We start from the raw sequence: 10,102 nt of genomic DNA, 5'->3' as shown, positions 1-10,102 counted from the left end.
ATGGAAAGCATTGGCTTACATCTATAATCAATCAAAAGACAAAAGATACTTTCCAGAAGAGGAAAATTACAAATCAATAAGCTAATGTGTCTATAATATGCCAGACAGATATCCATTCCAACAATAAATGTTAACAAAGAACATGAAAGGGTGCCCAGGAATGATAGAAGATGCCCTTTTATAGAGTGGCTTAGAAGCATCTAATATACAAATATATACATGGCAGGAAAGGGAGAGTGGGGTTATGCAGAGAAGTCACTGAGTAGAAAGCATTCCAGTCAGAGGATGAATTAGCTGCATATGTATCAGAAGATAGCCTAGTCGGCTATCAGTGGAAAGAGAGGTCCATTGGTCATACAAACTTTATATGCCTCAGTACAGGGGAACACCAGGGCCAAGAAGTGGGAGTGGGTGGTTGTGTGGGGGAGTGTGTGGGGGACTTTTGGGATAGCATTAGAAATGTAAATGAAATAAATACCTAATAAAAAAAATAGTTTAGGTACTTTAAAAAAAGAAAATGTAGAAGTTAAAGTGCAATAATTGAAAACTGCAGGTGATGGCATATCTTGTTTCTGAAAAAAAAAAAAGGAAAAGACTTGGTAAAGGGACTACTACGTGTATTTGGGTATCAGGCACACCTGTGGAGCTGTGTGCATTATATTTTGTTGTCTGCTCGTTTATTTGTCTGCTTGTGGAACAGGGTCTTTCTACAGAAACCTGGCTATCTTAAAACTCACTATGTAAACAAGGCTGTCATTGAACTCAAGGAGATCTGCCTGCTTCTGCCTCCTGAGTGCTGAGATTAAAGGTGTGAAGACTGCATTCATTGCTTTCAAGACATAGAGAAGTGTGATTGTTTGTACAAGATGTGATGACACACAACTTACCAACTTTCAGAATGTTGGGGCTCTGTCTCCCCTCTTTGTAGCTGGGTTTCCTTTTTATTAAAATCATACTGCATCTGCCCAAGAAGGTAGATAAAAAATAAATACTGAAGAAGGTGGGAAGAGAGTAAAAAGTCAGAAGACTGGTAGTATACAAGTGATCTGATAAGGGAAATGGAAAGGAGAGAACTCCTGGGTGATAGATAAATACAAAAGAAGATGGGAGGAGTCAGAAGGAAAATATCAGGATACAAGTGATCTGATTTAGGAAAGGGAGGCTCCTCAGGAAAGGGAAGGAGGTAAATACAGAAGAGTGAAGCAGAACAGTAAAGAATAGCTGTATATGACTGATCTGATGGGAAAAGGGGGCAAAGGGGACTCATTAGGGAAATGAAAGGGAACTAAATACAGAGGAGGGAGGGAGGTGGGTGTGCTGATTTTTACACTGGAGAAGGGGAAGCCTCAGTTGAGAAAATGCATCTATAAGATTGGGCCATAAGCAAGTCTGTAAAGCATTGTCTTCATCAGTGATTAATATGGGTGGGTCCAACCCAGTGCAAGAGGAGCTGTCCCTGGTCATTAGTTCTGTGTTCTATAAGAAATCAGGCTAAACAAGCCATGAGGAGCCATGAGAAGGAAGACAGTAAGTAGCATCCCTCCATCTGCATCAGCTCCAGCTTACAGAGTCTGGCCCTGCTTGAGTCCCTGTCCTGACTTCCGTCAGTGATGGACTAAGATGGGAAAATATAAGCTGAATAAACCTTTTCCTTCCCAACTTACTTTTGGTCATGTGACTCATCACAGCACTAGTTCCCCAAACTAAGACAGTGGGCAAAATGACAATATGGATGGGATAAAAAGACTACAAGAAATCACACTCTTATTATTTATGTTAAAAACCCTATAATGCATATAATTTGTATATAAATATGCACAGTTTAATGAACTTTTTAATCATCTGGGATGATGGTGTTCCCTCCAAGAGCCAAAGACCACGTATGTAACAGAAACCTTAATACTAGACATGAAAAACCCTCTTTTTTGAGTTTTAGGCCAGGGCTATCTGAAAGAGTCCCAAAACAAACAGCCTATTGCCTCTACCTTTGGTTTCTTCCTAGGTAGAATGTAAGTCCCTAGTGCTGAAGCCACCACATACTTCAGAAACATGGCCCAGCAGCTCCTGAGTAGAACTGACCTGAATGCCCTCTCCCTGGCTAGCTTTCATAGTGGCAGAAGGCTCAATCCAACCCAGCTATCATACCTATGAACTACATCAAGGACCAGCATGGATGTGGTAGTGCCACATACATCTTACAGGTAGCCAACAACTCTCTAGTTGGACTTAAGACCCACTCAACAAGGAAGATACCATGTCTGGTATTGGAAACCTAGAAAATTGATCAGTGCTAATTAAGCCATGATTATTGGAGGAGAGTCTATAACTATTAATTTACTATACCAGCACAATCCCTAACAACAATCTATAAGCACTGTGTTTATATACACATATTAAGTGTAGCCTTCACCCCCTCACCAAGAAAACTTTTTTGCAATGAATAGAAACCACTACAGAAAATCACAACCAATCAATATGCAGAGTTGTGGATCCCAGTACCAATAGACACATCTACAAAAGACTTCCATACCTGAGGGTAGGGGAGCTTTGGAAAAGAGGGAACAGATGACTGTAAGAGCCGAGAGGATCAGGTACTTTGTGTCTTCTAGTAACATCAAGAGCCACACCCATAAAGTCTTATCAACATGACCACTTGAATATGATCCAAATAAAGGTATCATGAACATGCCAGAGTGCACACAGAGGGAGGTGAGAAGGCCATGAGGGTACTACACCAAGAACTACAGGCAACTGAGCAAACCTGAGAGCAGGAGTTTTTGCCCTCCCCAGAAAGGAGCACACCAATCGGTCATCGCATGCCAGATGGTCACATATCCAAGTAACATTGCATGGACTCAACAGGTAGCATTTGGAAATATGTATGTATATACAAATACAAATATGCATGTAATAGAACTGTTGAGGAGAAGTCATACATTTAAAGTGAGAGTTATATGGGAGGGTTTGAAGGGAGTAAAGGAAGAGAAGAAATGCTATAATTAAAACGCAATCTCAAAAAAAAATTAAAAAGAAGAGAGAAAACTACAGGGAAATATATTACAAATTAGGAAAAATTATTTAACTCTTTATTAAATTCTTTAAATTAAGAAAAAATCTTACTGTAATTACAATGCTTAGCTAATGCCATTGGAGCCAGGAAGCAGTTTCACAATTATGTATATTTAATAAATTATACACTTTTATTAAAATAAAAATACCAATACTTATTCAGGTCAGTTTCTCCTTTGCCTAAGAGGGGTGTAAATTTATACATCTCATGTTATAAGAAGTAGTAGAACTCTAAGATGCCATTTTCCATTAACCCAGGAAATAATGTTTTCTATTCCCATCATGCACTAGAAGGTTGGTAAAAAAAAAAAAAATCTATGAAATTGAGGACTGAAGTGTTCCCCACCACTATGTGTCTCAGTCAATTTGACTTTCTCTTGCATCTTCAGAGTGAAATCTAGTATGTTGAGTCTCCATGCTCTTGGTTCCTCCAGAACTGTACATGCTTCACCATGTCAGGACCAGAGGATGGAGTCTACCCTTAACCAGGTGGAGCATTGTACCAGCATGGTGGCTAATGGGGTGGCTTCAGCACTCGATGGGTACAAGCCACAGGAAGCCACCACCAACTCATCCCTGATCCTGACGCAGCACAGATGCCTGCCTTCCAAGAGCTAGTGGAAAAGGCCATTGCCTACAGCAAGGAGCTGAATGGGTCCCAAGAGGAGGAGATTAGGGGGCTGGAGAGATGGCTCAGAGGTTAAGAGCACTGACTGCTCTTCCAGAGCTCCTGAGTTCAATTCCCAGCAACCATATGGTGGTTCACAACCATCTGTAATGGGATTCAATGCCTTCTTCTGGTGGGTCTGAATACAGCTACAGTGTACTGCACTCACATACATAAACTAAATAAATCCTTTATAAAAAAAAAAAAGAGGAGTGGATTAAAAATGCTATTGATAAACTTTTTGTGTTGTTTAAAGCAGAAATACTAAAGAAGGTTCCAGGCCATGTGTCCACAGAAGTGGATACAAGGTTTTCCTTTGATAAGGATGTAATGGTGACCCAAGACAGATGCCTCATTGAGCTTTACCAAGAAGCTGGATATAATAAGGATAGAATTCTCATCAAGTTATCCTCAACCTGGGAAGGAATTCAGGCTGGAACAGCATGGCATCTATTGCAACATGCCACTGCTTCAATCCTTTGCCCAGGGCACTGACTTGGGATGAAGTGGGCGTGTCTCACACCTCTCCTTTTGTGGGGTGCATCCTTGACTGCCAAGTGGCAAAGACAGACAAGAAATTCCAAGAGCCCCAGGAGGACCTTGGCATAAAGAGTGTCACCAAAATGTATAACTACTACAAGAAATTTGGCTATAAGACCATTGTCATGGGCGCCTCCCTCAGGGTCACAGGTGAGATCAGTGCACAGGCAGGGGACAAGTTCCTCCACAGCCTCACCCAAGCTCCTGGGGAGATGCTCCAGGATAATACCACACTGTCCCTGTGCTTTCCGTCAAAGCAGCCCAGGCTAGTGACTTGAAGAATACACATCTGGAGAGAAGACCTTCCATTGGCTGCACACTGAGGATCAAAAGGCTATGGAGAAGCTCACATGGGATCTGCAAGTTTGCTGGTGATGCCATAAAGTGAGAGAGGATGCTCATGCAACAAATGCCCAAGGCTAAGAATGGAAAGTAGTACAGAACCTGAGGCTGGACCCCAACCTGCACTGCCTTTGAGCTGGGCCCTGACTACACATGGCTTGTGATGCATCTTGTAATTTTCAGTGATTGGAAAAGGAGTGGATCCATTGGTTTCCGATTTTATGTGAAATTTGTCTAATTTGTTCCAAGGGTCACTTTTGCAAAACAGAAATGAATTTCACAGAATTAAAAATTATTCAAACATTGCCTTTATTATTCCCAACTACCTCTTGTTCATCAAAGTCCACAGAGTAAGGTAAAGAGAAACTGGAGGCCAGCATCACCATCGGCAGAGCTACAGGTAGGCATCAGGACTAAGATTACCCACAAACACTCAGTTTCCTTGTGTGTGGTAATAAGCTTTAAACAGAGTCCTGATGACAGCCAATATTTTCTCATACTATGGGCACTTCTAGTCATCCAAGGTTTATTTGCAAGAAAAGTCTTCAGAAAACAAGGACTGAAAAGGCTTTCTTATCTTCTAGAGTCAGGACAATCCAACTGAACAACTGGAGTTCTGCAGTCAACTTGGGGACACAGAAGACAATTCCACAAAGTCCTGGGATTTATGCCTGGAGAATGTCTAGTCCTGTAATAGCCCAGCATGGTTAAGAAGAACAGGTAGCAAATTAATTGACACAACTCCCTTACCCCTTAAAAGAAATCACAAGAAACAATTATAGTATCGGTGAGAGACATGGCAGAGGGAGGCAAGACCATGAGGCCCCACATAGGGATCCCTACAGGTAGTCTTCCTTATTCTGTGGGAGAACACTTTGATAAAAACCCTCTTAAAGGGCTGAGAGAGCTTTAATTTAATGGCTGCATGCCTTCCAGAGGCTTCTTGTGGCTCATCTCATTCACATGGGATAAGCTCTGCTCTCAATGTTCCAAACAGTGAGCACGAGTTGGGTTAATAAATGCTCCGAAGAAAACAGAATGGAGAAAGAACTCAGTGAGGGATATAATTCTTCTGTGGGAGAACCACTGAGTATTTTGTCAAGTCAGCCCACTAGCCTAGACTAAACATTAAATAAACAGATTGAAGTTTATTTGGCTATTGCTGAACCACAGCCACCAAGTTGAAATCAAAACTTAATTTTAGACAAGGCTGAAAATAGGGAACTGCTTTCTATTTCTGAGGTTTGCAGCATGTCACCTATACCAGCGCCACACATGGGTCAATCTGTGGTGACCATACACATCTCACAAGAGATAGTTACCAACAAACCACTGCTGAATCTATGTCAGGAGGAAAAAATAACCTTAAAACAGAAACTCAGACGAAATAAAACTGACATACGCTGCTTCCCACCTTTCCTGCCGTTGTCTCTGCATGATATAGATGTAAAATATAGTAAGCCCTGAATTGTAATTTTTTCAATTTGAAATTTAAAACAGATGTTCATAACAATAACAATTTAGAGCGATAGATTGTATGGATGGATTTTTGTAAGTAGTTCACTTATCTCTTATTTAAAATTGCCTATGTCTGTCAGCGTCTTGGAGTTTTCAAGTGTCGCCAGAAATGGTTGCTTGCTGGATCCTCACAAAAAGCTCAAAAGATCAATATCATTACCCTTGGTTCCTGCCAGCCACTCTCCAGAGAAAATCAAGTCTCTCAGACAGTGAATTATTTTCTTTAATTTCTGCAGGCTAACATCACCGGGCTTTGCAAAAAGGCCTTTGACTTCAAAATCCCTTCCCATTGTTCCCATTCTGCTTTTTGTAGAAAAACCCCAAAGCATAACTTAAAATAAATAAAACCAATGAATGAAGACTCATCCCATATGTAAGGCATGCTTCGTGACCATAAATACTAAATGCAAAATTATAATTATTTTGAAAGAGAACTAATTCATGTTATCCCTTGTGCTTCATTCTGCATGTATCTCTACTTTTCAAAACTGTTTTTATATCGTAGGCCTACCTATTGCCATTGTCAAAATCCACTAAAGAACCCTCAACATTAGAGAGTTTTGTACTACAATTGTTAGCGTTTTGTCTAAGCTCTGCCCCACAGTTACCTGGCAACAGCCAGGTGTGCCTGATTCACTATAAAGGGGGCTGTTTGCCCCCTCCTCTTTTTCTTGCTCTAGTTCTTGCCTTCCTGCTTCTGCTTTCTCCATTATTCCCTTCCCTACTCTCTCTCCACATGCTCATGGCCTCTCTCTCTCTCTCTCTCTCTCTCTCTCTCTCTCTCTCTCTCTCTCTCTCTCTCTCTCTCTCTCCTTCCCTCCCCCCTCTCTCTCCCCTGCCTTCTCTGCCTCTACTATCTTCTTGACTCCCCTCCCCATGCCCTGAATATACTCTATTTTATACTATACTGTCATGGGGCTGATCCTTCAGGGGGAAGGGATGCCTCAGCATGGGCCCACCGAGGCACCCCCTTCCCCCACACCTCACCACACATCCACCAAAACATATTCTTTCTTCCTTTACCTTTTTATAAACATATCAATAATATGTTGTGATCATGGGTTTTCTGGTCTAAATAGCACATTTTAAGACTGCTTTTTGCCCAATCAAAGACTACAAAGTCAACACTTATATTACTTTAATCATATTACTATTAAATATATCATATACATAACAAGCTGCCAGCTTTCTGCTGTTGTATACATAATAAATTAAACAGAACTCTGTGCTTCCATTTCTACAGAGATAGCAACCACACCCTACCCTCACCACTTGACAGTTGCCATCTAAAGTACAATATAGTAAAGCATTCTGAGACCAAGACCAGAGTGCCAGATTAGTGACAGAAGTAATGAGCAGTGTCTACCATGGCTGAGGGAAGAGAGAGAGGTACCTACTTCCCATCTTGAAGTTATTACTTCTTGCCAGACTAAGAAATAAAATATTAAAATGCCTTTCATTAAAAGTCAAATTCATAATTTACATGTCCGTCTAAAAGAAGAATTCCATACTTATTTCTAACTCTCTGGACTTTTGGATGGGCTCCCACGGATGGTTTTAATCAATGGCATATTGGATGGGTAATTTTAGAGTCTCAGACAGCCCTGTCTGGCATCTGACTGGGTGGGTTTCAGTGCTTCAATATGTCAGTGGTAAATCAGAGATGTTGAAGAAGAGAAAAGGAAAAGACAGGGGATGGGCTTTGGGGGTGGTTAGACAATTGGAAGTGGGCTAAGTACTGACAACTCCCACATAGCACTGCAATACGAAACCCAATGCATCTAGGAAGACCAAGTACTAGGAGTCTTGTTTCACTCTCATCTTCACCTCTACCATATCTGTCCCTGGATCTCTCTCCAACTCAATCATGGCCCTGCTTGAACAGTAAGCAGGCCATCCAGAAGTTCTGACAATCATATTATAGTGTAAAACTGTTCACCAAGTGTAAATTACAAATGCCTCTCTTTTAGTTCTGTCCTCTTTTACATTAGATCCATCTGTTTTGGGTTACCTTTGTGTGTATATGTACAGTCAGCCTTTATTTTTGCTATTGGTTTGGACAGGCAATTGGTTATTGGCTTATAATGGAACACTTAGATCAACAACATAGCTACAATTTGAGCAAATACGCAAGTCCCCCTTTTCAATTACCAAGAAACTACAAGAACCTCTGCTTCCCATCATTTATGATTCACTGATAACATCTGAATTCCCTTCGTGAGTTAGGGTAAAATGAAGTCACTGAACTGTACCTGACTCAAGCACTGTCTCAGAGCTCTGTCCCCTTTTGATCATGTTGACCTTCAAGATCTGCTGCAGACAGTTAAAGGAATATTCAGCAGACAGATACCACCATTCCTCTTCATGAAACTTTGGGAGGAAAAGCAAGCTGACTATGTCTCCCTACTATGAATCAAGGATTGAAATATATTTGACCAATGAAAATGTAAGCCACAAAAAACCACAGTGGTCATGGGCTGTGTGTATATCTTGGCTGAAAAGGCACTGGGACATTAAATGCCTGGAGTTAAGAGGAAATTTCAGTGTTGTCTCCTCTGATTAAATTCCAGGCAAACATTGTCCTTCCCCCTTCCCTAAGCCAGACAAGACTTTCCAGTGATTGTTCGGCACTCACAACCTTCTTTTCTTCCATAAACAATCATCTTCAAGAGACCGGAAATCCTGAGTCTTACTGGAAAGTGTAAATAAAACCAAGCCTTGCCTTCACAAAGAGATCCCTTCTTCCGTGATTCAGGAAATGCTGTTTTTTAGTCCCATCTCTGTCCACGTGACCCTTCCTTAGAGGAGCTTCCCATCATTCTCAGATAATAACCCCTGACCCCTGCATCCTCTGCTGTATCATTTTTCTTCACTCTATCCATCAGCCTCCTCTAATAGAGAAGCAAATTCTATGGGGACCAAGATTGTATCTGCTGTGTTCAATGTCACCACCCTGTCCCCTATTCCTTCCTAAATAGAAGAAAGCCCTGAACGAAAATTTACAGGGGTGATGAATGAACAGAGGCAGGAGATCTGCAGGCAACTTACAAAGGGTGGCTGACTCTTCATTTCTGACTGATTTTTCAAGAGGGAAATGAACCCATTTAGCTGGCCAGGAGCAAAGCAAAGTTTTGAAACCAGTCCATCCAGAAAATATTTTGACTGTAACATTCTGTACAGGAATCTCTGCAAGTGAATGGACTGTTTGTGTCTGATGTGTAGTTTGATTAAAGGTTAGGCTAGATGCTGATGCCAGGACCTGGACGTTACCTGATGCTGCAACTTCAAGGGAAAGGAAAACGTGGTCTGAAAAATAGCAAGACAAGTTCGTATATAGGTACCAGGGGTGCTAACCTAAGGTATAAGAGCTGAGGTGAGAGAATAGAGAACAGGATGGAGCACTGTGGAGATAGCTCAGGCCTTAAAATGTTTGCAGCACAAAATTGAGAACCTGGAGGCTGGAGAGATGGCTCAGTGGTTAAGAGCACTGTTTTTCTAGAAGTACTGAGTTCAATTCCGAGCAACTACGTGGTAACTCACAACCATCTGTAATGGGATCCAATACCCTCTTCTGATATATCTGAAGGCAGCTACATTGTACTTATGTATATATAAAATAAATCTTAAAAAAAATTTAAGGACCTGAGTTTGGTCACCAGCATGCTTGTGATCCCATCACTAGGAAAAAAGAGACATATGCATTCCTGGGACTTGCTACCCCAGGGACACAGTCCCCTCACAAAAACAAATCAAAACCAATAACAACAAACAAAACAGGCTACCTCTGACTGAGGTGGAATGAGACCCTAGGTTAGCCTCTGACCTCCAAATGTATAGACACATACACACATGCACACAAACACCAAATATGCACGTATTCTTGTATATACAATGAAAAGAAGGAAGGAAAGTTTAGTTGAAGGAAGGGAGGAAAGGAGGGAGGGAGGGAAGGAGGGAGGGAGGGAG

General features: G+C 41.3%; 1 pseudogene; it reads left to right on the top strand.

Moving 5' to 3' along the window:
• Positions 1–2,565: 2,565 nt before the first annotated feature.
• On the top strand, positions 2,566–4,712 carry LOC110302742 (annotated as a pseudogene).
• Positions 4,713–10,102: the final 5,390 nt, after the last annotated feature.

This window comes from Mus caroli, chromosome 10 (genome assembly GCF_900094665.2).
Source record: "Mus caroli chromosome 10, CAROLI_EIJ_v1.1, whole genome shotgun sequence".
NCBI classification, from domain to species: Eukaryota; Metazoa; Chordata; class Mammalia; order Rodentia; family Muridae; genus Mus; species Mus caroli.
This window is presented reverse-complemented; position numbering and strand designations above follow the sequence as displayed.